Genomic DNA, 24477 nt, shown 5'->3' on the forward strand with positions numbered 1-24477 from the left:
ACGGGGAAGATGAGCACATGAGAAAAAATAAAGGTAAAAGACAACCGGAAGACAAACTAAATGCATCACAGGAGAGGCAAAGTGTTTATACAAGGGAGGATAAGAGAAAGTGTAAATAATGCAGAGATGGGAGGGGAACTCAATATTGGCAAAAGGAAAAGATGGAATTAATACCCCAGGTGGGGGAAAGACGTGGATGGGAAAGAGGGAGAAGAACAGGAACAAAAAAAAGTATAAAATAAGAAAAAGAGTTGGAAAAAGTGAATGTAGAAAGATGAAGGAAACATCAAAAGATAGCGACAAAATCGTGTGGCGGGGATAGAGGAAGTTCGAGGGATCTGATGACCTAAACTGGGAAAAATGAAAATCACGATAAGTAGAGGGGAGATAAGATAAATAAAATTACATAGAAATGTGAGGAAAGCAATATTGTGGTAAAATGTGATTAGCAGGTAAGGAAGAATAAAACCTGAGGGGGAAAAAATAAACTGAATTTAAAAAAAAATTAAAAGGCGAAAGAAAGCTGGCCGAAAGCGAATGAAATAGCAGTCCGGGACAAGGAAGAATATGAAAGAGTGTCAGAATGAAAGAAGGGAGGAGGTGGGCAAAAAGGGAGGCTGCTGGTTAAAACTCGCGCACACAAAAGATTGAGAAAAAGGGAAAGGCGAGAGTGAGAAAGATCAGAGCGGCAGCATTTCAGTCACCAAGTCAAGCGTTAAGGAGCGTGTACTTAAACATTTCCTAACCACTCAATTTTCATCGACCAACCACTGTATTTAGTATTCTCCCCTAGTCGGTACAAACACGCCTCACTAAGTACTTTAGAGGCAATTTCATCGATTTTCTTTAACAAATAAAAATAACGATTGTACAGCAACAGTTCGAATTTACATTGTCAGAATTTGATAGTCGCCATTTAGTGGAATTTTTTGAAGAAAAAAAATGGAGACCTGAAACAATAGTGTGTGGAGCCTAACACAGACATGGCTAAAGCAGCGATTAGCTTGATCCTGCAAAGCAAATATAAATCTGAAATGTGTTTCCATTTCATCACAGAACATTGTTCAAAGATGTTTAGAGAGCGTTATGGCCTTAAACAAACAAGGTGCTAAAATATCGTGGCAACAGTTTTTTTAAGAGACACAAAAAATAATTTATACCGCTGTACAAATTAAAATCTGCTATAAATATAAGAGATTATTATTCAATTGTGGATCATATTACAAAAACACGCAAACGAATATAATGCTTTGTGCATTGTTTTCGCATACAATGCGAAAATGGTAATTTATTTCTATTTAATTTTGGAACGTTTTAAGTGTGACAAAAATGCAAAATCGAACGTTTAAAATATTGGTGTATGAAATATTTAAATGGACATCATTAATTAAGACAAGATCGTAAATACATGCCGTACTTGTGAAGTTTGTAATAAATGCCAGTTAATTATACTCCTTTGATCAATAGACTAAGTGAAGTATTGTGTTTGTTTCTTTTTCACATGAAATAACCCTTTTTTCGTTGTGGGAGGAAATGTTTAGTTGTAAATGATATGTCACATTTAAACGCTTTGATAGATTTCCGTTTATCGAATCGATCCAGGACCAGATCAATCGGATAACGGTAGTGTTTTACATAGGCTACATCTAGTCTATATTACTCGATTAAAGATTATGTAACGATTTGCTGGTTTGAGGATTTAATTTGTTTTCTTTCGAAATCTCAGGAAATCTGGAGGTATGGGTTGTAAGGTACTAAAATGCTTTAAAGATTTTACAGATATAAACAAAAAATATACAGTTATATTAAATACAGAATGATCAATGCACTAATATGTCTACTATGCATTAGACGCAGATAAGTACAAACCTTGGGTTCCATGTAGAATCGCGGGAAATATAGGCGTGAATTATTTGCGTTATAAAATATGATTGCGGAATATTAAATTAAAGTCAGATAACTCCGCATTCAGAGAGGCAGCACTCAGTCCCGAATTTATTTATCACATTTTTCTACTGGGCCTGCAGCGCTGGACACTTTGGGGATGTCAGCCTTTTAAATCCGTGGGCTTTGCAAACGTTTTTTAGTTCGTTTTCAATGACGGTGTCCAAGAAAGACGTGATCGATAAAATTCCTGAGGTAAAACAATCTTAAGTCATTTATTTTTGTTTCTAACAAAAGTTGAACAATTTGTGATTCGAAAATGTACCATTATATACTATTCATTTTTGCTCTTCTTTTGCTTTGGGTGTTGGAATTATCTGGGATAGAAAGTGAAATTTCTGCTGTTAAGTAATAGGAAATGGTGTATATATTTCTGTGTTTATAAACAATGGGCCGAAACCGGGAGGAGATGATGGTCAGCATGCTGTCAAAGTGATGACCTTTTAAGCCCCAGAGGGCGCCAGGCGTGTTCATCGTATACATTTCCCTTCAACAGAGAGAGAGAAAAAAAGATCTGCTACATTGTGTACAAAATAAATCCCTAAAATCAAATTACAAAGACCTATAGAATAAAGGATTGATAGAGCGGGAGATGAAACACAGGTAATGCACGAACTACTTTTTAACGTGTTAAAATTGTATCTAAAAATAATCCTTATCAGTTTGTATAACACTTTATTTTTAGAAAACAATGTTATAAGAATGCGTTCATTCAAACGGAGTTAGTGGATTGGATCGTGGAACGTGGGTGAGAAATTTAAGAAGTGCGTTTTATACATAAGAATGAATTAGATTTAAATTGATTTGGAAAGTGCAACGTTATTGTGGCTATTGCTACGTTTAGGCAAAACGTTTATTATTGCAAAAGTTTTAGCGCTTCTGAGGCGTTTTACTACTTTTCATAGATTCAACAAAGTCTAGCAGGTTGAACCGTAACTTCGAGATTGTTGTTGGAAGTTCAAGCCGATCGATATATCTTTATTGTTGATATGGAAAATCGTTTCGTCTTAGCCAAGAATTCTTTGCTTTATCTTTGAATATAGGAAAACGTAGTTTTGTGCATTGTCCATTGCGGATCTACAATATATGACTTCTTTTCGGCTTTCGAACAAGGTACTAAGGTTTTGTCTTTACAAAAATACTTAACACAGCGCCTTTGGCAAATAGCCCCCGAGGGGGAGTGAGGGTTATCGAGGTGTCTCGAGCACGGGTCCCTAACATTTAAGCAGTACTGATGGGTTGATGTGGAGCGATCAGAGAGTTCCAGAGAGAGAGGCGATGTGATAGACAAGGGGAGAGATCAAGAGGCGAATTGAGGGCTACTGGCGGCCACCGTACACAGAGACCCTGATAGAGACCTCGCAATACACAGCAACATGGAACAGAAAGAGGGAGGAATAGAGTGCGAGAGAAAGGGACAGAGAGAAACATGTGCTACTACAGTTCTGCTCGATCTTGCCCAGTCTTATCATATCCTCTAGCCCAGCTCTGAATAAAGTGCCTTCGATTTTCCCCCAGATAAGTGGTGATCTCCTGATTTTCTCATAACGATTAACATCCTTAGTGTCTTATTCGATAGCGACTATTAAGGGTGAGGGACAGAAGAACAACATAAGAGGTAGGGTTTGCCAGCTGTTGAGAACTATCTCAAACAAAATCAGCCCCCGCGACAACCACGCGTTATTTCAGTTTAAATACAATCAGGGATATAGACACAAACATTAAAATAGAGGAAAATTGTAATTTAGATTGCTGTTGCAAAGTCACGTCAGTAGATCAGATATCAGCGCAATCAATACAGGTAGTGTTCCGCTGAAAAGAAGCGATTAGTAAGGAAGCGACGAGCTGGGTTTTTGATTTTTAACCTTATTCGGTTCTTGGGTGTTACTTGTCCTTGGATTTATTTTTTTCTGTTAATTCTGATTTCAGTGGAATAATTATATTTACTAAAAATAAGCGAATTGTTATTTTTCGGATCGCCGTTTCGATTTGTTTTCTGTGTATTTTTTCCTTAGAAATTATGAAAGTAACTTTTTTATTTTAATTTTCTTCCTTTAATAATAAAACACAAACTCCCGTCTTCAAGCAAGAAACTCGGACTTTTTTTTTATATATCGATTATTTTTAGCACTTCCCCTACTTCCAGCTTCCAAAATGCTTATAATTGTATTTACACAGCGGCTGCACGCACACAGAGACAGTTTTCTTTAAAATAAAACAATTCCGGTGTTTAGTGAGGATCCCCCGGTGTAGAGATCTTTGTATATAATATGACTTGTTTTTGTTTCGTTTTAGTGAACCTGAGTTTGTAAGAATGAATGTGTACTTGTGTCTGAGAGAGAGTATTAATCACTCTACCGCTCTAATTATGCCCCCCCACCACAAACACACTTCACCCCCCACACCCCTTTTCTCTCGCTAGTGTTAAATCAGAGGGCGATTGTTAAACCCTGAGTGTGTGTGTGTGTGTGTGTGTGTCTTTGTCTTTGTCCTGATGCGGGACTGTGTTATGTTGTGTCCTGTGTCTGTGTGTGTGTGTGTATATGTCTGTGTCTGACATTTTCTCCCTCTCCCCCTCCCTCCCTCTCCCTCTCTGTGGCTCCGTGTGTGTCTGAGTGTCTGTTGTGGGTCAGGTTGATGACTTTTCCATTATCGCCCACCGTGGCTTCAACTTCAAAGCGTCAAGTCCAATCTTTTGAATGTTGATCACCTCGCTAATTACACCTTCCCGTCGTGCATCGGTAATGAAGACACATGCGCACTCAACTTAATCAGCCATTTTTTACAGGGCAAAATAATTAGCAGAATAAAGATATATCGGATTTTCATTTCCAGTTTCCCTTTTCCGTTTGCGGTCGCAGCGCCGGCGAGAGTGCTCACCCGGGCCGGCCCAAAGGACCCACTTTCTTCTGGCCTGGGATCCTTTTTTAATTGTAAAAGCAATCGGGGCCAGTGGATGTGACAATAATTAATGTCATTATACAAAAAATAAAGAAGAAGAAGAGGCTGCGAGGGAAAATAGTAAGTTGCACTTTATTCAGCGGTAAGCCAGTATTATGTCGCAAACCCAAGGAGCCGCGTTATCGATCCGCACTCTTTATCATTGCAGACTTGGCTGGATGTTTCTGTCTCTCTCTCTCAAAACATAACAAAAATGTTTATATAAACGCGATTTAAATAGGATTTCTCTCTCTCTCTCGCTCGCTTCGGAGAGAACGGGTACCTGGTGTTTACACAAGTGCGTTCGTGTGACTTTTGGGACGTGTAGATATACATCAGAGACAGAGAGCGGGCTGTCAGCTTGCCTCGCCTCCCTGTGAAACTATTTCCAGACATAACTTGCTCATTCTTTTGGGGGGGCTCTGAGAAGCAGTTTGTGGTCCGGGAGGGACAGGCAGACAGACAGAAAAGGTGGCGAGCCCGTCCAAGACCCGCACTTTTCTGTCCTCCAGCGCTGAACTGTTCACTTTATTCCTGCCGTCTTTCCAAACAAAAAAGAGCAGATTTACAGTAGCAGTTGGAACAAACACCGAGTTAGTTCTACTATTAACAAAACCCGTATCATTTGTACAAAGAAAATGTTGCATTTTTTTAATCCACGGGCCATCCTTAGGACCAAATCTTCAGTAACAAAAAAAAATCATTCGCTTCTAAACAGAAAGAAAGCATTCTTTTCGAGAGGATCGTGCCCCAGTTTAAACACCAGTTAGTTCTCTTTGTTTTTGTTGTTTTTTTACCTGGCAGTATGTGGGCCGGCTGCTGGACGGCTGAGAGAGCAGGCAGCTCGGGCGAATTGGACTCCTTCAGCCTGGGTCGGAAGGCAGCCGTGGCAGCAGCAGGTTGTGGGTGTTTATTGCAGGCTGATGCTCTCGGGGTGATGAGAATCATGGTGGTGATGATGAAGAGCTTGAAGGCAGACACGCTCCCCTGGTCCCTGGATCAGCCCGTGTGTGTGTGTGTGCGTGTGTGTGTGCATGTGCGTGTGTGTGCGTGTGTGTGTGTGTGTGTGTGTGTGTATGCATGTGTGCTTGTGTGTGTGAGAGAGGCTGTGTGTGTGTGTGTGTGTGTGTGTGTGCGACTGTGTATGTATGCGCGTGTGTATCTCCTTCTGTGTCTGCCTGTTTCCACTCGCGGCTGCTGCTCTTTCTGTCAAAAGCCGAGCTAAACTCTTCGTCCCCAGTTTGTATCGCACATTATCCGTTTCGACTCATCCCCGTGTGCCTCTAAGTATCTTTTCTAACACAATTCGGAATTCCAACCAGCTAAATCCGCGCCTCAGCTCCTTTTGCCTTAACTCCGCTGTGTTCTGTGCTTTTTTTGATTATTATTGAAGCTCGCATATAGTAGCCCTGCCTTTTCGTTCGGGGCAGACTTCTGCGATTGGGACACGACAGTGACACGGGGATCGATCGTTTAAACTCAGAGCAAACGCTGGGTATGTAACGCACTCTCTCCCCTTCATCACTCCAGTAGCAACTGTGGGCACCAACTAAACAAATCCGACACGAAATCTAAGCTAAAAATAGAGAGGTCCACAAAGAGCATGGGTATAGCAACGTCGAGTGGAAACGTTTAATTTCCAAGATCCCGGAGAATTGTTCGCAATTTTTGATACGAAAAGCTCAATTACCTAAAACTGTCACCATCAGAAATAAACACTTTCACTTTTTTCCTCTAATGTCTATAAAGGTCGAAAAGGAATCAAAATACATACAGTGCGGCTTAGACGGGCGAGTTGATCTGCGATACAATCTTTTCTGTACTTCTAAAAGGAACATCCGATGGATTTTGCAGTGGCTGTAAATACATATCTCTATAGACACACGCACATATGGATTATGTATATGAACACAGGGACACGTATAGCGACAGAGGTATTTTGTGCGAATCGGTTTTTGTTTCCCGTCTTTTTTTTCTTGGACGACGAGACTGAGATTGTTTTTCAGTAATTGAACGGTGCCAAGTGCTAAAATTTTAAATTCGTTTTATACACTAATAGATACACTTTGGTTGATACAATATCCCTTTTGTTTTTTTGTCCTAAGTTTATTTAGTCAATGGCCTTAATAAAATTTTTAAGGCCGGTCTAACAATAGTTGCAAATACAGTAGGTTAACTTATTAAACGTTGTTCATTTTGGAATGATTAAGAATGAGATTTGTATAGATTATTATCATGCAGTACTGTCATTGACGTTTGCCATGTTTCATCCGCAATTAAATTATAACCTTATCCCTCAATTACGCAGTTAAGCGTTTTACAAAATGGTGCAAGAAACGTCTGTTTTTTGCAATAATTTTCTTTAATTTAGTATTGATATTTTGAAAACCTTATGCTGCAAAATGGCTAATCAAATAAGAGGGGCTGGGTGAATCAGTTCATATATTCCATAATATTCTCTTGGCACTTTAACCATAAGCTAAAACTTACACAGTGAAATTAGATTACCCACAATAACAATATTATAGCCTGCGTTGGATGAAAGCAGAACTGAGGTGGCTTTGTTGATTGCAAGGGTTTAATGTTGCATTTCAGAATCTGATGTGGTTTAGTCTCCCTTCCATTAGCTGGAAAAACCCCTGAGGTTTTACAATTATTTCTTAAAGATAATACATTTAACATGGAATTGGTAGGCAGAGGAAAACTCATAAAGGCAAGAAGGAAAGCCCTTAATAACTCTTGAGATTCAGACATGTTCAGCAGTAAGATTGGTTCTGACTTCACCAAGGGTCGACAATGTGTCATTTCCATGAAGCCAAATTGCCCTCACCCTATATGATATTAATGTGCAAATCAATATTTCAGGGATTAAATTTCTCTTCTTCATTTTTTATGGTTTCTACCTCAATAAGTCTCAAGCCTATTAGAAAAGGCTTAGTGATTTAAAATCCTTCAGTGCAGAATGGGTAGTTGCAGCCTTTTATTTTAATCTCTTTCTTTTCCAAAGCTTGAAACACTGACGGTGACCCAAGGAATCTGGTAGTCCCTGTCAGCACATGCTCAGTTGTGCATTTGACCCGTGATAAGTTGAACGCCTGAGAAAGCCAGATTCAGATTGTTGGTTGTTGCTTAAAATATCGTGTTAATCACATAACGATATACATTCTAAATCAATAATTCCACTCTCAACTTAATAGTAGAAACCAAATTATTTGGTGACCACTCAGGACAAATTATCAGCTAATTTGATGATAAAACCCTACAGATTTGGAAACGTAGCATCTGGTTTACAAAAAATGCCTCTACAAACAAGATAAAAACTCTTTTGAAAAAATAATAACCAAGTTAACTATTGATTTAAGAATGTTAAATTCAAACTTCAGCAACTTAGTTGATTGGCAAAAATATTTTTGAAGTGACATATTTGCAGATTATTAATATTTTTCTTCGATGTTCTCCTTGTAATTTATTTTTATTTCTGTAAGTTAACACCAAGAAATTGCTGTTGACGTGAAAGTGATGTCATCAAACTTACTAAGAATTAGCAGTGTATCTGCTGGTCGCTATTGTTTGAGTCAAATCTATAAATAGCCTGAATATAATTAGTGACGCTAGGTCTTCATATTTCAATCACCAAGTGAAGTCATGATGATGGTTTATTGACAGGTAAAAGCTGGTAACGTAGTCAGGACACTGTAGTGCAACGTGACAATGTTGTTAATTTTGAAATATTTGTGCAGATATTGAAACAGTCAGCAAACTTATGTTAGGTTTAGTAAACAAACATGCTTCCAAAAATACAAAAAAACTTCTGTAAGCTCAAAATATTGGCTAAAACCTAACAAAGGATCAATGTCACTTTTAGAGGTATGCTAGCATGTTGTAGTTAAAATTGCTGTTGAGTCAGGGCACTATTTATCAGTCTGGAGTTCTAGAAATAATGAATACAATTGTAAAAGGAAAATTATTTGACCAAAAATAACCTAAATCTTATATATTGCATATGACTTTGTGTGTGTTGTGTATGTGTTGTGTTGTAGCTCAGTATACAGTAAACTTGAATGAGAAGCTCTCTTTACAGCAATGTAGGGAGTGAGTGTATGCTGGTGTTGGAATGCAGTTATTGTTTCACTGGAGTAGTTGTATTCCTACTGCCGCTCGTCCAATGCTGAATGTGCAGGCCTCAACTCAGGAATCAGTGTCAATTTCAAGTGCCTTTCTCTTAGCCCGTGTCTCTTTCTCTTTTATACATATGAACCACTCAATTGAAAGGAAGCACACAATCCGGTTTTTATATTAGAATGTGAGAAAATAGTAAAAGCGAAACTATTTTATGCTTGCGAACCATCTGGATGAAGTTCAGATGCAGCTGCACCAGTTTTCGTACACTGCAGAGCATTTTTTCCAGTCAGTGTAAAATGTTCCTTCCCAAAAACGTGGAGCAGACTCGCTCAATTTAGTCTGCAAAAAGAAATGCATACGAGAAAGGACAAAGGCTCCTTAATTCATGCAAGCTGTCCATTTTCCCTAAAAGTCCTTTCTCTTTTGCTTTGAAAAGTTATAGCTATTTTATATGCACTGCTATTTCAAATGTGTGACTTTAGAATTATTTTGTACGGGTTAACTATAAATAATCTTTTTTTATCATTATCAAAAATATAAACAAATTTGATTCCTACAATCAACCAATTACAATTAAATAATCTTTTACATAATTTCTTGTTAGTTTCTAGTAATTTGTAGTTAGAGAGCAGGTAATTTTACTGTTTAAGTGTATTGTACAGTCCACAAGTAGAAGTGTAACTGCTTGAATAATTATACAATGAATAATCAGCATGTGTTAATTATTGTGATACATTGTCTTATACAAGTGAGACTGTGATTGGAGGTCAGAAATCCTGGCAGGATGGTACAGTTCACATACCCACAACACCAGCAGCTCTTGTGGGTGGAAAGATAAGAAGCTAGTAGGCTTAATGTATTAAGTGTAGGGCCCTTCCGTTTAAGCCTCGGGGCGATTTTTTTCTCTTTCGAGTTAAAATCCCTTCTTTTAGGGTTTAAAACTTGGATGGAGTTCAAGCTAAATAGCGTCTAGGGAAAGTGCATGTGAAAGGTACAACTTTCATGTAATTAGAACTTAATTATATTAACATATGCAAATTGTTAATTTAGAGGCTTGTTGAGCTGGCAGAGATCAGGCAAGCACAATTGCATTATTGTTCTGGAGAAAATAATAGATTTTGAATTGGGTAGAGGAAACACATAACTAGCTATCTAATTTAACTCATACCATGGTAAAATTTCATTAGTCACCATGGTAACTGGGTTAATTGTGCTGACTAATGTTCAGGGCTGCAGAGTATCCTAAAAGAAAGCCTTGTTTGCCTAATCCACCTTACAACGACACTTGTTTGTACATGTTTCCTTTGTATAGGAATTTGCATATGCAAACGAATAGTTTTTCTGTCTCATTTGTCATGGTTCTTCATTACCCATGAAGAGGACATTGTTACTTAGCTTTTACTGTGCATCCTAAGACAGTGTGGTGTCAGCCAGTCCAGCTACATTCTTTCATAATTTGTTTCTGATTAATAGACCAGTTTCAGGTTCATTCTATTCAGACCTTAGCAAGGAAAGGTCAATTCTGTTGCTGAAAAGGGTTTCCGCAGTAACTAAAGCTGTTTTTCTTTGACCAATTAAATCACAGCTTAAAAGCAAGTGTAGCTTTGCATTGTGAAAATACCTTCACTAATAATCTCTCTAGGTTCTGATAACAGAATATGAAAAAGGAAGAGATTCTGCTTTTCCAGAATTAATCCTGTTTTTTTGACAGAAACGTAAACTGATATAATTGCTTTTCAGTTGGAGAAATGGAGGTTTATAGAAGTGTGAAAGCATCGGAAAAGGATTAGCATTATTTTGCATAATGAAAAGTACTGTTGAATGGCAGAGTGAATGGTTGACTGAGTGACTAAGATGAAAGGAAGATGAAAATGCAGGCTCTTTTTTTCCCAAATGCTCAGCTCACTCTAAAGATGTATTTGTCCAGGACTTGAGAAAACAAGCATAGTCTCATATTTCAGCAGCTTTATGGAATTCCCTTGGATTCTCTCATCTTGTGAAGTAATATGTATGATAATGGTGAAGCTTGGGCTGATAAACAAAGGTTTGTATACAGGAGAGTTACAAGAGCATGCCAGGCATGTCACAAACCAAATATTGACCAGCAGTGTCAAGGATGTTCAACTATTTTCTTTGGTAATTTTTTTCCCAATAGAAGTTACAAGTAGTATTCCAAAGAAATATAAAGATTGACTATCACGTAAATAAAAGTCTTTGTAAATTCATCAGCTTATTACATTGTGATTCTTTTTTAATTGCTTGAATTAAAACTTCTGTCAGAGATGTCATTTCAAGAAGATGACTTTTTATTGGTTAACAGCTGTTGAAGTGATAATGACTGTTTGTCTTTTGTTATTTTGAAAGTGAAGACACCATGGGTGCTACTTTTGAGAACATTAAATGAGATATTTTGGCCCTTAGTTATTTATCATTGTTTTTGATCGTTTTCACGTGGATTTAGGTTATAAGTAACATTTTCAGGCCCCAAACAAGCGGAGACATAGACGGTCAGCTATTGACCCCTATTGTTTGCTGGCAGTTCACAAAACTTCTGCATGCACGTATTTGTCATTTGAATAAAGGTCTTGTCAGGTTAATTTTTAATGTGAAATGACTTAAGCTGAAAAAGGTTCAAGGCACTTGCAATGCCATAAAGTGAAATCACAATAACTGTATATTGGTACTTTGTGTATGTTTTTTTAACAAGGAAAATGTGATATATTCTATTTCTGTAAAGATTGGCATATTTTATAATTGTGTTAAACACATTTAATAAACTGTCATGTGCTGTAATTGGCACATTTCCAGTCTCTGCAGAATTGAATGACAGGCAGGTTAGTAGCTGGTTACAATTTACCCCTGTTCTGTAGTATAGAGGAGGAATAGCTAAGTGACTTTAAATTGCTAAAATAATAATTGTAGCACTGTTGAAATAATCCAGTAGGGCTATTGGACAGACTGTACAAATGCAGTTGTAACATTATGAGTGAAACCTCTGTGTTGAAAAAGTGGTAATTAGCAACTCAATATGACATGGTTATTGGTTTTATTTTGATTCACAAAATAGCTTTAAACAATCAAGATATCTCTTGGTCCTCTTAATTATTTGTTTCACTTTAGCTATGCTGTGTTAAAATTGCAATTTATAAAATCTGCATGCTTTAGAATTACTCTGGTTAAAAGTACAGGAAGAGATAGGATGCAATACGTTTTTTTTCACTTTTGATGTGTGTATATTTTATTGGCTTATGAAGTAGTTGAGCATATTGCTATGCTGACAGGGAAAAAACATGGATAGAACTTGAAATGTACAGTTAATATTATTATATAGTTAGCTTTTGTACAGACTTGTGTAATCCTGATAGACCATATTTTCTTATGCAAATAACTGCTTAAATCATATTTTCAAACAAAGTTTGAAAGAAAAAAATCTTTTTTTTTTAGCAGAGATAGCCACTCTAGTCTATTTTGAAACATCTATCTACAATGAATGATTAAAAAAATAAGAATGAGAAAACAGAATAAGCTTTTTGAAATAGTGATAAATATATCAATTCTTTGGATTTAATGTCAGACTGTTGCAGAGATGAACAAAAAAAAGAACACCAATATTGCAATATCATGAAGTACTGGTTATTCCTTTAATGATAATATTTGGTGGGAGTGTGTCAATGCTTGAACTATATATAACTGCTGCAAAATAAACCATACTGAAAGCAGTCTATCACAGAATTCAGGGTGATCACAATAGTTAAACATTTCCTTTAATTAACATGCACATATTTCGGAACCATTTTGCTTTAATATTGGGAATACCTAGCTATACATACACCATATTTTGTAAAGACTCAAACACTCATGATTAAGTCCCTAATGGAAGACCAAAAATTATAGGAATATTATATTTTTCAATAATTTCATAATCTCCTTGGAATATTGCAAGAAGCAAGGCACTCCAGATATGCTAATGTTTAGATGAATTCTAGTTTGGTGGGAAATGCCCTCCTAAAATGACACTTCGTACATCCCTGTTAATGGATGGAAGCTTTTATGGGAACATTTGCTCAGCACCAATTCACACTTGGTTTACTAGGAACGATTTAAAGTTTAGAATAGGTGGTGCCTTCTTCAGCCACGCAAAGTTGTTAATAAGAAATTTCCATTTCAGCTGCAGAATAGTAGAGGAATGACTCTGTGTGTGTGTGTGTGTGTGTGTGTGTGTGTGTGTGTGTGTGTGTGTGTGTGTGTGTGTGTGTGTGTGTGTGTGTGTGTGTGTGTGTGTGTGTGTGTATAAGTGAGACAGTGACCTATGATCTATTTAATGTAAAAGGATAAAAGTTAGGTGATATCCAATGCAGAGAAAGCAAACACATAGTGCATCTTAGTGACGTTTTTGGGAAAGGCATTTCTCTTTAGTAAGATCAAAAAGCTGACAGAAAATACACACAATGTGTATAAGTGCCCATATGCTGATATTGTCTCAGATTATCAGTCATAATACAAAAAGTTTTGAAAGGTGGTATGAGATTATAAAAATTAATGTAATACATTGTGAATCATCCACAGCTGTTTAATGATAATGTTTGTATGAAGCGGTTTGATGGGATATTAGAGCTACATAACTCAGTGGAATTTATTGACCATATGATACAGGAAAAAGCAATGTAGACAGGACGTATATGCAGAAGTATATACTTCATGAAAAACTCCCCCCAATCTAATCAATGTTTCCCTCATCACTTTATTCACTTTCCACCATGGTTGCACCAGTCTCTGGTTCAATCACTCCATGGGTTTAAAAACATCTTCTAGATCTTTTACTTGATCTGTTAGTGGCTACTCTGTATTTTGTGCTCCCTTACACAGCTATTTCACTTTTTTAGGTCTTCAGTCAGCTCTACGTGAATATTGTTCAAATATACCGAAATAGAGTTTAAAAGTCTAAACAAAGAAACGTTTGAGTAACAAAAGTCTTGACAATGTAGCTGACTGAACCTCTAAACTTTAAGGGGGATTTTAAGTGAATTATATTTTCGTATTTGTTCTTGTGAGAGTTGTAGGTTTTACAAGGAGGTAGCCTCTTTAAACAGATGAGCACGATATGCAGGTTTTCGATTTGTACGCCCAGCGCATGAAAGGGTGCCAGCAATTACCTGACACAGTAGACAGGGCGTGCACTGTGTTGGTACAGATCTTTAGGTTTTGAAGTAGTATAAAAGAATGGTAAGGGTATTCTTTTGCTGAAATAAAGCAGGTTGCAAAGCTGGAGTCATTAAGCTCTGCCAAGTGTTGTTGGTCATACAGGCCTGTTTAAGTGCTTGCTGTCAACAAGCAAATCACAGGGAGCACTTTCTCCAGCTCACCTCGATTTATTCATGAACTAGGCTTCACATGCCACTTTGCTTTGTCCTTGGCCCAATAAGAAGGGGCAGGTGCCAATAAGAACGTCACTTGAAAAGTTGCCTTCAGAGTCCCCAGCTGTAGATTGCACTTCACAGAGGAGGAGGCCAACTCCACTCCTGAAGGTCTTGTCTTATAGCGGAGTCCCTTATTCTAAAATAAAAGTAGATTTTTTTCACCTTTTCATCAAGATTTTTATATTAAGATGAGATAATAATTAATAGATTTTAATTAGGAGTGGGTGTCTGATCTGTATATTGAAAGTTTAACTGCTTAGTCATTTAATTGACATTTTCTATGTAAATATTTGTCAGTGGTATCAAAGATGAGTGTTTAAAATTTACAAGTTCTGTTTCCCTAAGCAGTGGGTATAAAATGCAAGGAAATGTTACAGTAATACAGTACAGTGTAATCTACCTCTTGATTTCCAACCCCCGTCACCAACACCCCAACACCCCCCCCCCCACCACCTGAGAGAGGGGAAGGATAACAGACAGATATCTGGCACACTGTTTACAGTGGGGCAGAGGTTGAGTACAGTCACTGAAATCCCTTGAGAAGCACTTACTAAGTAGTCTTCTCATATCCTGTCTGATCTAAAGTGGAGGGGTCTAAGCAGATATTCCATATATGTACAGGTATTATTAGCCAATGAGGATTTTTTTAAGGCAACATCAAAAACTCAGCATCTTGGAAAATGATGATATGAGAGCTAATGGGATGGAATCTTTTTCCACATCAGGAAAATGCACTGATGGAAGCTAATGATTTAGTTGTGGATAAAGTAGTCATCTTGTGCAATCTGATCGCAGTCATGAGATCATTTGTCATGGATGAAGTGAAAATGTCAAGACCAATGAGTCTGTGAGTACCAAAGGGGGCAAAAGGGCTTTCGGTGACACTTTTGTGCAGTGTTAGGGACCCAGCATAAATGGAACTCTGGGGAAATGCAGGGTTAGTAAACTTGAGATTATATATTCTCAAGATGGTAACATTTGATAAAGTAGGATACAAAAGGATAAAGATGGGGTTGTGACATTAGACTTTGGTGATAGCTTAACAGTGCAAATAAATTAAATATAAAAATGCAGTCTTTCTTTAAGGCAGTTAAGCATAAGCTGTGTATTTGCAGAGGTGAAATCTGTTTTCATTTCTTCTGGACTTACCAAAGGCATTTTAAAAGATAATTTGTAAAGAATTGTTAATTTTATTGTTTCAGTGGTCTGATGACTAGTTAGTCTATTAAACATAGCTAAATAATCAGTATGTGATGCATTTAGTAGAAAGCACAGGACCTGAGTGAAATACTGCAAGAACTGTTTACATCTTTCAAATTCATGTATGTTGTTACAATATTGGGAGTAAGTGTTTCTTTTATTAATTGTAACTTTTATGTTTAAAAGATAAATAGATCATTCCTTCAGAATAGCCAGAAAATCAGCTATCTTTGTCTGAAAAGAGCCTATTTATTGTCAAGGAATTACATTTTTTAATGCTATAATGAGTTAAAAATAAGATCAGCTGGATCACCCCTTTTCTGCTTTTCTTCATGGTTGAATGATTGGATTATGATTCAGAAAAAAAATCAAGTTCTTGTCAGAATAACAACACTATTTATCGTTAAATATTTCAGACTAGAAGAAGTCATCTTGGTTAAATCTGACATTGTAGTTCCTTAAGGATGTTTCCTTATAATATGTTTTCCTTTTTTTATTAACTATTTAAATATATTGAAAATTATTGTTATTAATCTTAAATTATTTTATCTGCCCTGGAAGATTTCCTATAGCTTTCATAATTGTACATAATCATTCCTACTTAAAATAATAGCAAATATATTGTCAACAATATAAAACAGCAGTTTTTAGGTTGTTCTTGGCTGTAAAATTATGATAGGATGTCCTGGTGTTCATGCTTTGTTAATTACTGGCAATTATTGTGTGTTTGCACTTAAACCTGAAACCTAATCAACATCCTGCTTTAGGTAGTGTCTTATGGTAAACTTTAACCCTTGTTGCATTGAAGAAGTCTTCAGCTGCTGTTCTCACTAATCATTTACCTTCATTATAGTCTGACAACTCAACTTGTTAATCGCTCTAATAGAACCAGCACTGAGTGAATAAACCTGGATAGCTTATTCAGATATTTTTGTGCAGAATTACACTGCTCCTAAAATAATCAGCTGGAGCACCTCAACTGTGTCATCTTGTTTTATCCTTGACTGGCATGTGTTACTTTTGTAAACAGAATCGCCTTCCGAATTTCCCTTCCCCTGGCAAATTATCAGTAAAAGAAGAGAATTTAGAATACCTTATGGCTCTTCGTGTCAATAAAGCCTGCCTGTAAGGAAGTGATTAAAAACATATTTATTATGGAATGGAATATTGTAAGTTGTAACACCAGCCGTTTGTTGTGCAGACAATGTGGGTACAGCTTGCAATTGACTTTTGCTGTTCCTTGCTGTCAGAGAGGAAGGGTAGGTTGAGTTAATAATTGTTGTCCACTTCTAGAGGAGCCCATCGGAAGGCAGCATTTTCCCATTATTGTATATTTCAGCTCACCAGTTAAGACGATGCCGGTTCGAGTGATGTTGGGAATATGAGACTTTCACTTCAGTTGTATGTCATGTTCCTCAGAGAAACAGGCGCGCTGAAGTATTTTCCAACCTACGAACATATAAATCACTGCAAAATCAATTAGACTTTTTTTTTGTAGCGGACATTGCAGCCAATGGTTCAGAGGTTTGCACTATGAATTTTGAGAAACCTCAGAATGATACCACAAAAGAAAATGAAACGTTTATGTGAAAGGTAACAATTCGTGGAAGCGGATGATGTGCGGATAAAAATGCAGAGAGTGTGATTAAAAGCTAAAACAAAAAAAACACCGCTTCATTACGTTACGGAATTTCCGTGGCATTCTCCGCCGGAATTTCAACGGAATCCACCAATTCTGCCAAAGTTGTGGCAGGCGGCCGGGAGAAATCCAAACAGAAATTCCAAGGGAGCAGGTCGCTGGAGCGGACAGGGATAAATCTTGCACTCAGTACTTGGTCTGTGTGGAGTCTGTTGGTGTAGCGCTGGGGGCTACAAGCCTGTACGACTCAGGTTAGAAGGGGAGTGCATCTGCCGGGGCTCCTATTTCTGACCAGTCTCCAGTGTTCCTTGCTGAAATTAACGGATGTGTGGGATGTTGGATGAGGGCAGTGTCGGGTTCAACTGTGTGGCTCTACGTGAACAAATGGCAGGTTGGCGCTTCTGACAAGACTTCCACGAGCAGTGGCAACTTGGGAAAAGTATCAAAGGGCCAATGGAATCATTCTCCATGAAGGGCGTATTACCTTCAGGGAAGGAGAGAAAATCTATGACAGAAAGTAAGCCAAGTCCCTTGAAAATATGCAGGATGAAACCAAGCTGAAATCCAATGCATACGCGAAGAACTTGTGTAAAGTGCTTTAAGCATTCAAAACATTCTTATGAAAGCAGTTTAATTTCACCTTGACGTTGGATGATGTTAAGCTGCTAAATAGTAAGTGCTAACATTTAAGCAGCGTGCTTATGGAGGGTGGGGGTAAAATTTAATCATTGGTCGCAGTTAAATCTTTGATTCCTATTGGCCTAAATGTTTTACAGTGGTGATGTTTAATTTATAACCGGTATACAGATGTGAACCATCATTTGAGGGGTCTATTTAGGTTTAGTACTTTAAGTATAACTTTCACAAAACCATTTGTGTTCATACGTCACTTCCTATTTTTTGTACTTGGTAATTTAAGTTTTAAAATAAATGGTGCACTATATTCGCAGTTTTGCAGGCTCAAAAATCTAAAGAGAAGTGTAACTTCTAAATTATTTTGCAGGATTTGTAGTGCTGTGCTTGCATTTTTAAAATATTCTCGGCATGCTCATTTTCATAAGGGCTTGGGAGAGTATCTTTGCAGAAGATTACTCTAAAGCTGCAATTGTGGATAGAGTCCATATTCTATATAATAGAATAACTTTATTGTTTTTTGTTAAAACAAGTTCAGGTCATGTATTCCTGTTACACCTATCTTTTAGCTGGAGATTTGAGTCTAAAACTTTGCTAATAGCTTTGGAATGTTCACTGGGGTACCTGGTCTGTGATTACATTTTATGAAGATAATTACAGTAGAACTAGCCTTGAAGCTGGATCTGTTGCAGATCAGCTTTGAACTCTTAACATTTATGGTAATTCTGGTTAGGTGGCTCTAGGAAGAACCATCACTGGAAAGAAATTACCTAATAATTATATCAGGATTTGTTATGAACATAAATAACTCGAGTGAAAAATGTCAAAACCTGTAGTGACTGGAAAACTGCACAAATTAGAAGCAGGAGGACAGCAGTTTTCTCACTTATTGCTCACATTGCCCTTCAAAGCGATCCAAGTGGCCTCTCTAGTTTACGAGGGACTGAAGTAAAGTGAAATTACAGATTCTGAGGATTGAATCTTAAACATGGCATTAATATTTGTTCGTTAGTAGTTCAGAATAACGTACTGGATCCATGCTCTCGATTTGCAATGGATCTGGGGTTCAGTTGTAAATATGAAGCTGAATTGCTAACTTTGCATTGATCATGAACAATTTTTTGTGGAGGGGAAATGAATCGTGTTTTCAGCAGATCTTTGTAAAATCTGCTGCAGTTTACACAACCTTTAAGTACTTTCATATTGTATACACCTTGCATTATAATACAAGATGTGATTGACTTGTAGATTAATATTTATTTAGCACAGGGAAATCAAAGGGATTAACCAGTCATCATTTTAAATCTAATCCTTCTTTGCATGGATGAGACAAAGGGAGGGTGATTAACGTACATGAGACTGTTAGACACTGAAAAATGCTTCCATTTTGTCTGTACCCCCTTCTGCTCTATACCACTGCCCCATACGTAAAGCAGACCTGCATCAAGGGCTCTGCATTTTCCATTCGGGCCCTGATTTTGATTCCTTCACATGTCAGACTAAGTCTGGTTACCAACTTTATTGCACCCTTTGTGTTTCACGTTTCAATACTTCAAGCTAAAAATATTTTTGAGTAACATGAAGAATATTGATCAGTTCAGTTAAGTGTTTAGTGCTACAAAGAAAGGAAGGTAAAAATAGCATAAGAAATATTTATCTAATTTTTTTTATTTGTTAGGATGATATATTCCCCTCTTAAAAATGTAAATATTTTTACCAATTTGACCTAAAATGATTAATTCACTGCAGAATGCAAAAGAAAAATGACTGCCTGTGCTACCAATTTTGCGCTGAATATGTACATATTTGTGCTATGTTGAGGAAACATTGGGAAGTTAATAAGAGCACTGGAGCAATTGATCTGTCCAGTTTGCTCTATTACAAACAATACACTGACTTCATGAAGTGTAAGAAGAAAGGGGTTTTGTAATGGCAGCAATGGCATAGCAGATACTGAACTTCAAACATATGAGCCAAGATGTAGGAAAAGTCATGCTGCAAGAGGATATTTGTAATTTGTTAAACTGAGGCTTGTTGTAGCTTTATGAATGGGAAGACCTTGTTCATCAGAGCTAATGTCTTGGCAGAGCTATTTTTTCTAGTAATTCATTGATTTCTTAAAAGAAAAGTAGGTTGTGAAGAAAGGCATTGGTTCACATTTGTAATTTATAAGATGTTACAAATAATCAAATGTCATTGACTTTGCTTCCGACACACCAAAAACCTGTGCTTATGCTGAAAATTAAATATGTGGAAATTGTCATGCCAAGGTTGCAAATGTCACATGTTGTCTGAATATTGGTTAAGAACATCTGGTTTGATAACAAGCCTGATCAATCAAGAGCAGAATAAAATGAAAGGCAAACTTTGACTGGGTAGATAGCATAAAGGCACAAACATTTCCTTTATTTATATATTTATTTATGGTTATTTGTCTTTGAAATCTTCATGTCAATTCAGATTTAATTTCTTCACCTTTTACAAGACAGATGTATATTTTGTTTCAGTCTTCCATTCAAACTTAATTACCTTCCGCGTCTTTGTGGTGACTTGGGTGGAAAGTTTTTGCCAAGTCAAAAAAGGTCGTCACACATTCTTTTGCAGTTCTCTTCATTAATTCATCCTTGCAGGAGCACTTTCTATCGTGCTGGGAAGGTAGAAGGGTGTAATAGAAGAGCCCTGAAACATCAGCAGGAAGCTCTAAGCTGGTTAATGCAGTATAATTGTCTGGACATAGGCTGGCCTTTGTTTGTGCGGTTCACTTCGAATCAGCTGTAATTAACTCCAGAGTGTTTCCAGATTGCCAGCAAAAAAAAATTACAGCTTTTCTGTTTTAAATTGGAGAGCTCACAAATACATTAGCTATGCAGATTGTTTTACTTTAATTGTTCCTTTCTTATATTGAAGGGATGTGTAGTTTCTAACAAATACTGTTTTTAGTTATTGTATAATTACAGAAATATGTGGTATTCAGTGACCAAGAATCATCTAAACAAATTATGTGCATTAATAGCAAAAGTTAAAACAGCTACCAATTACATTTTGATATCAGTAATGCAATAAGCAGCTGGCTTGTTACAGTGTAATTTTGCTTATATAAGTGTGCAGTAGGGATATCATGAAAAATCTCCATCACATGGAGTAACGTGGGCTACAAGAACATGTGGCTGAAGGTTTCCCCTGAACAACTTCAAATGTTCTGAACGATGGCCAATAGACTGAGAAGATAAAGGAGAATTCACTCAACTGAACATAAGTTCATAATTGTTGACCTAAGCCACATTACTTTAGATAGGAAACCTGAAGTAATCTAACATAATTATTGCCTTTTGTGCAAAATATGGTACCTGTATTTAAGTGCTTACAAAGGACGAGTGCAGTAAAAAAGCTGTTTAATTCTGCACAATCCATGGCCAGCAAAACATGTACCACACCCATGCAGCTTCTGAGTAAGGATTCAGCAACAGACTAAAGGAGGTTACAGCACAGGAAGGATTTTTTTGTGAGTGTACCTAAACATTGCACATTGTGTAGAAAAATTGTCAAAAATCAAGGCAAAAGTTTTGTGCTCTGCTTTTATTTTAAATTGAATGAAATCGAAGTGTGGATTTAGCAAGGAAAGGATTCGGTGCCAATATAATGCTGCTTTGATGGATTTTTCATCAGTCGTTTGTATCTGGCAACAAATAAACAAGTATAATTACACTTGTGAAGGTCTATTCATTCCTTTGTCAGGATTAGATATATGTGCAGTTTTCACACTGATCCTCTCTTTTGTCTTTGCCTAACTTGGTATGACATATTGATAGCGGATTTGGTATGGGGGAGAAAGGCCACAGCAGAGACAGTGATGACCTTTAGGAAACTTGATATAATTCTGGCATAATTGTATTTGGTTTTAAGAGAGTTATGCAAGTTGTAATTTTATGTAGGTCAAATTGGTGTTTTATGTGAGCAACTTTTAACCTGTCTCTAACACTACAAGTAAATAATTGAAGTTAAGTAAGGGAACTAAACAGCAGATGGAAAAACAAAAGGGCCAAGAACCCTATTGGCCTTTTTTTTTCCCAGCACTTAACAGTGTGGCAAACCTAGCATTCCTCTGCCATTATTCTCTTCTCTTGATCAGATCACGTTCTTTTTAATCACTTCTCAAACAGTGTCTCACTGGAGCAGAGAAGAAGGCTGGGACAATCTCAATTAAAAAACAGAGGTATAATTGGCATTTGTGATTCTAGTTCTTTGTTCCAATGGGAACTGAACATTCATTCAGTGCTGAGACATTGCCCTATTGTTTAACATGTACACTTTTTGTCAGTTAATCTTAGTGTAGGGGTATCGATTATTTTGCTCGTAGCCATTCAACCTGTATTTGCTAAGGAGGAAGAGAGAAGTCAGCAATTCAATCACAGGTGAAAGTCAGTTGTTTGTACTGAAATTAATACATTTTTTGTTATAAAACTTCTGATTAGAACAATATAAAGAATAGATACAAACATTAATTTAGGATTATAGTTCAAGATAAAAATGTGTGTGAGTAAGGAGGCATTTATCTGAACTTTTGCAAATGTGTTAGATATATATAAAACATCAAAAGCATACTTGTTAAGGTTTTTTAGATGTGAAAGTCTCTTCAGCTATTGTCTGAAGAAGAATTAAGGGCTTTGGTTTGGTTTGTCTGCAGAAACCATGTATGTCCAAACAGCAGGTATCTAGATCAGTGTTCAGATGTATATGGCATATTTTATAATTTATCAGTTTATAATGATTTGCAATGTATTGCCCAGAAGCATGGAGACATTCCCCACAGAGTCATTTAGTGCTTGAAGTGTTGAGAGATGCCACATTACAAATCACAGTCTGCTGCATTTTGTCTTGTTTCATCACTATGGAGAATTTCATCCCTGCCCCCATGCACACCCCCCACCCCCCAACAATAATTGTCTTAATTGAATTGTTTTGTCGATGTGCTATACCATGTCTTTAATATTTGCTGCTCAGCATCTTTCTGGAATTATAGGTAGAACCATTTACAAACTGGTGAAGACGTGTCATTTCTCAGTGTCTGTTTTTTCAGATGATGAAATGAAATAGGAGCCCTCTACACAGTACTACATGTTTTGAGCTTATTTCCGATGTAAATTATTCAGTGTTGGCGGATATTGGTGTATGTACAGTATGTGCTAACAAGAGTAGGTAGTCAAGTCTGGTCTTGCCTGATCACCAAATAAAAAGTACTGCAAGGCTGCTTTATGCTGGAAATGACAAGAGCACACACCATTTGAACCCGTTTTGTTTCTGTCCAAAGTTGGCAAATGCAGACTGAAGAAAATGGTCCCATTATGGCTGTGAACTACTGAGGATCAAAGGGTGTTCACATCTGCCTGGTGTGTTCTGTTGCTACTTTCTATGACTGTTAGGAGTACTGTATAATGCTCCAAAAACTATAGCCTAATTTCTGATGCAAATATTGTTGGTGCTAAATTGCCAAATGCAGAGGTAAATGTGCCCGTGTGTGAACTAATTAGAAAATTATTAGGTTTTCATGGTCTTTGTGTTGAGGTTCATTTCAGAGATGCTTTTTTATGCTGCGTGCAAGCCATGAGCATAATTAACCTGGAGCTCATCAATGATTAAAATTACACGCTAAGCTTTATGATATTCAATTCAGAGGCAATTAGACTGTCATTTTAGCCCATCTTAGACAGCAAAACTAATTTTAATTCATTTTCAATCTGTGTAAATCTTCTGATGTCTCTTAAACTGATCATTTTCCTCTTTGACTTAGTTGAAGAGATTAGATTTGATTAGGGCAAAAAATTTAAGCAGCTATTCTTCAACGTTTAATAGCAAAGTGCATTCCCCAAGCCTTATTTAGTCAGAAGTTGTTTTAAATTAATCCCTTAAATTGCTGCATACTAGGGCATTATGTTCACAACACAGAATGGCCTCTGCCCCCCCAAGTGTTCTATAGCAGTGGGTATTTTATTTTGTTCATGGTTACATAGTGTGGAATTATTCTGTCTTATTGATATTGCACATGGCAATTTTGTTAATTTTTGGGAATCATAGTACGCTGGTCCCTTAAGGTGTACAGTGGGTTGTCCTTTATCTTGCTTAAAGCCTTTTGTCGTGTATGGAAAGTGAGCATTGAAGTGGCTGACCACCCTGGTGTTGTGTATAGTGCCATCATTCTGCAAGCGTGGAGATCTGCAAGGACTAGAGACACTCAGGATCTATGCATGTCATTAATTCAACAGTAGTTGCAGTCCAGTGGACAATGAGGCTGAAGGCTAGCAGAGCATTTTTTTTTACCTTAACTTTCTTCCTGTGCTTCGTCCTTCTGTGAAATGGTGATACAGACTTTACAAACTACATCTGTGTTACAACTAAAGGAAATGTATGGGCTCTGGTACCCGCTTTGAGAAAATGATTGAAGGATTTTCATCATCGGAACTTTCATATGATTTGTTAAAGATAGGCAGGAAGTTGATTGAGGTAGTGGCTGAGAGATGGGCACCCCACCAGGACTGACAACATCAAAATTGTATTTGAAATGGTGTTCATTACATTTTGCAGTAG

General features: G+C 37.1%; 1 protein-coding gene across 2 annotated transcripts in view; it reads left to right on the forward strand.

Moving 5' to 3' along the window:
• Positions 1 to 4775: 4775 nt before the first annotated feature.
• The window catches only part of LOC127574306 (zinc finger homeobox protein 4-like), a 201362-nt gene continuing 181660 nt past the window's right edge, over positions 4776 to 24477 (forward strand). The window contains exons 1-2 of one of the 2 annotated variants that reach the window (XM_052023206.1): positions 6341 to 6379; positions 6634 to 6818. The gene's annotated coding sequence lies outside the window, so the exon portion shown is untranslated. Of the gene's footprint in view, positions 4966 to 6340; positions 6380 to 6633; positions 6819 to 24477 lie in introns of those variants that run through there. The other variant, XM_052023207.1, reaches the window with a different exon arrangement.

Source organism: Pristis pectinata, chromosome 9, assembly GCF_009764475.1.
Source record: "Pristis pectinata isolate sPriPec2 chromosome 9, sPriPec2.1.pri, whole genome shotgun sequence".
NCBI classification, from domain to species: Eukaryota; Metazoa; Chordata; class Chondrichthyes; order Rhinopristiformes; family Pristidae; genus Pristis; species Pristis pectinata.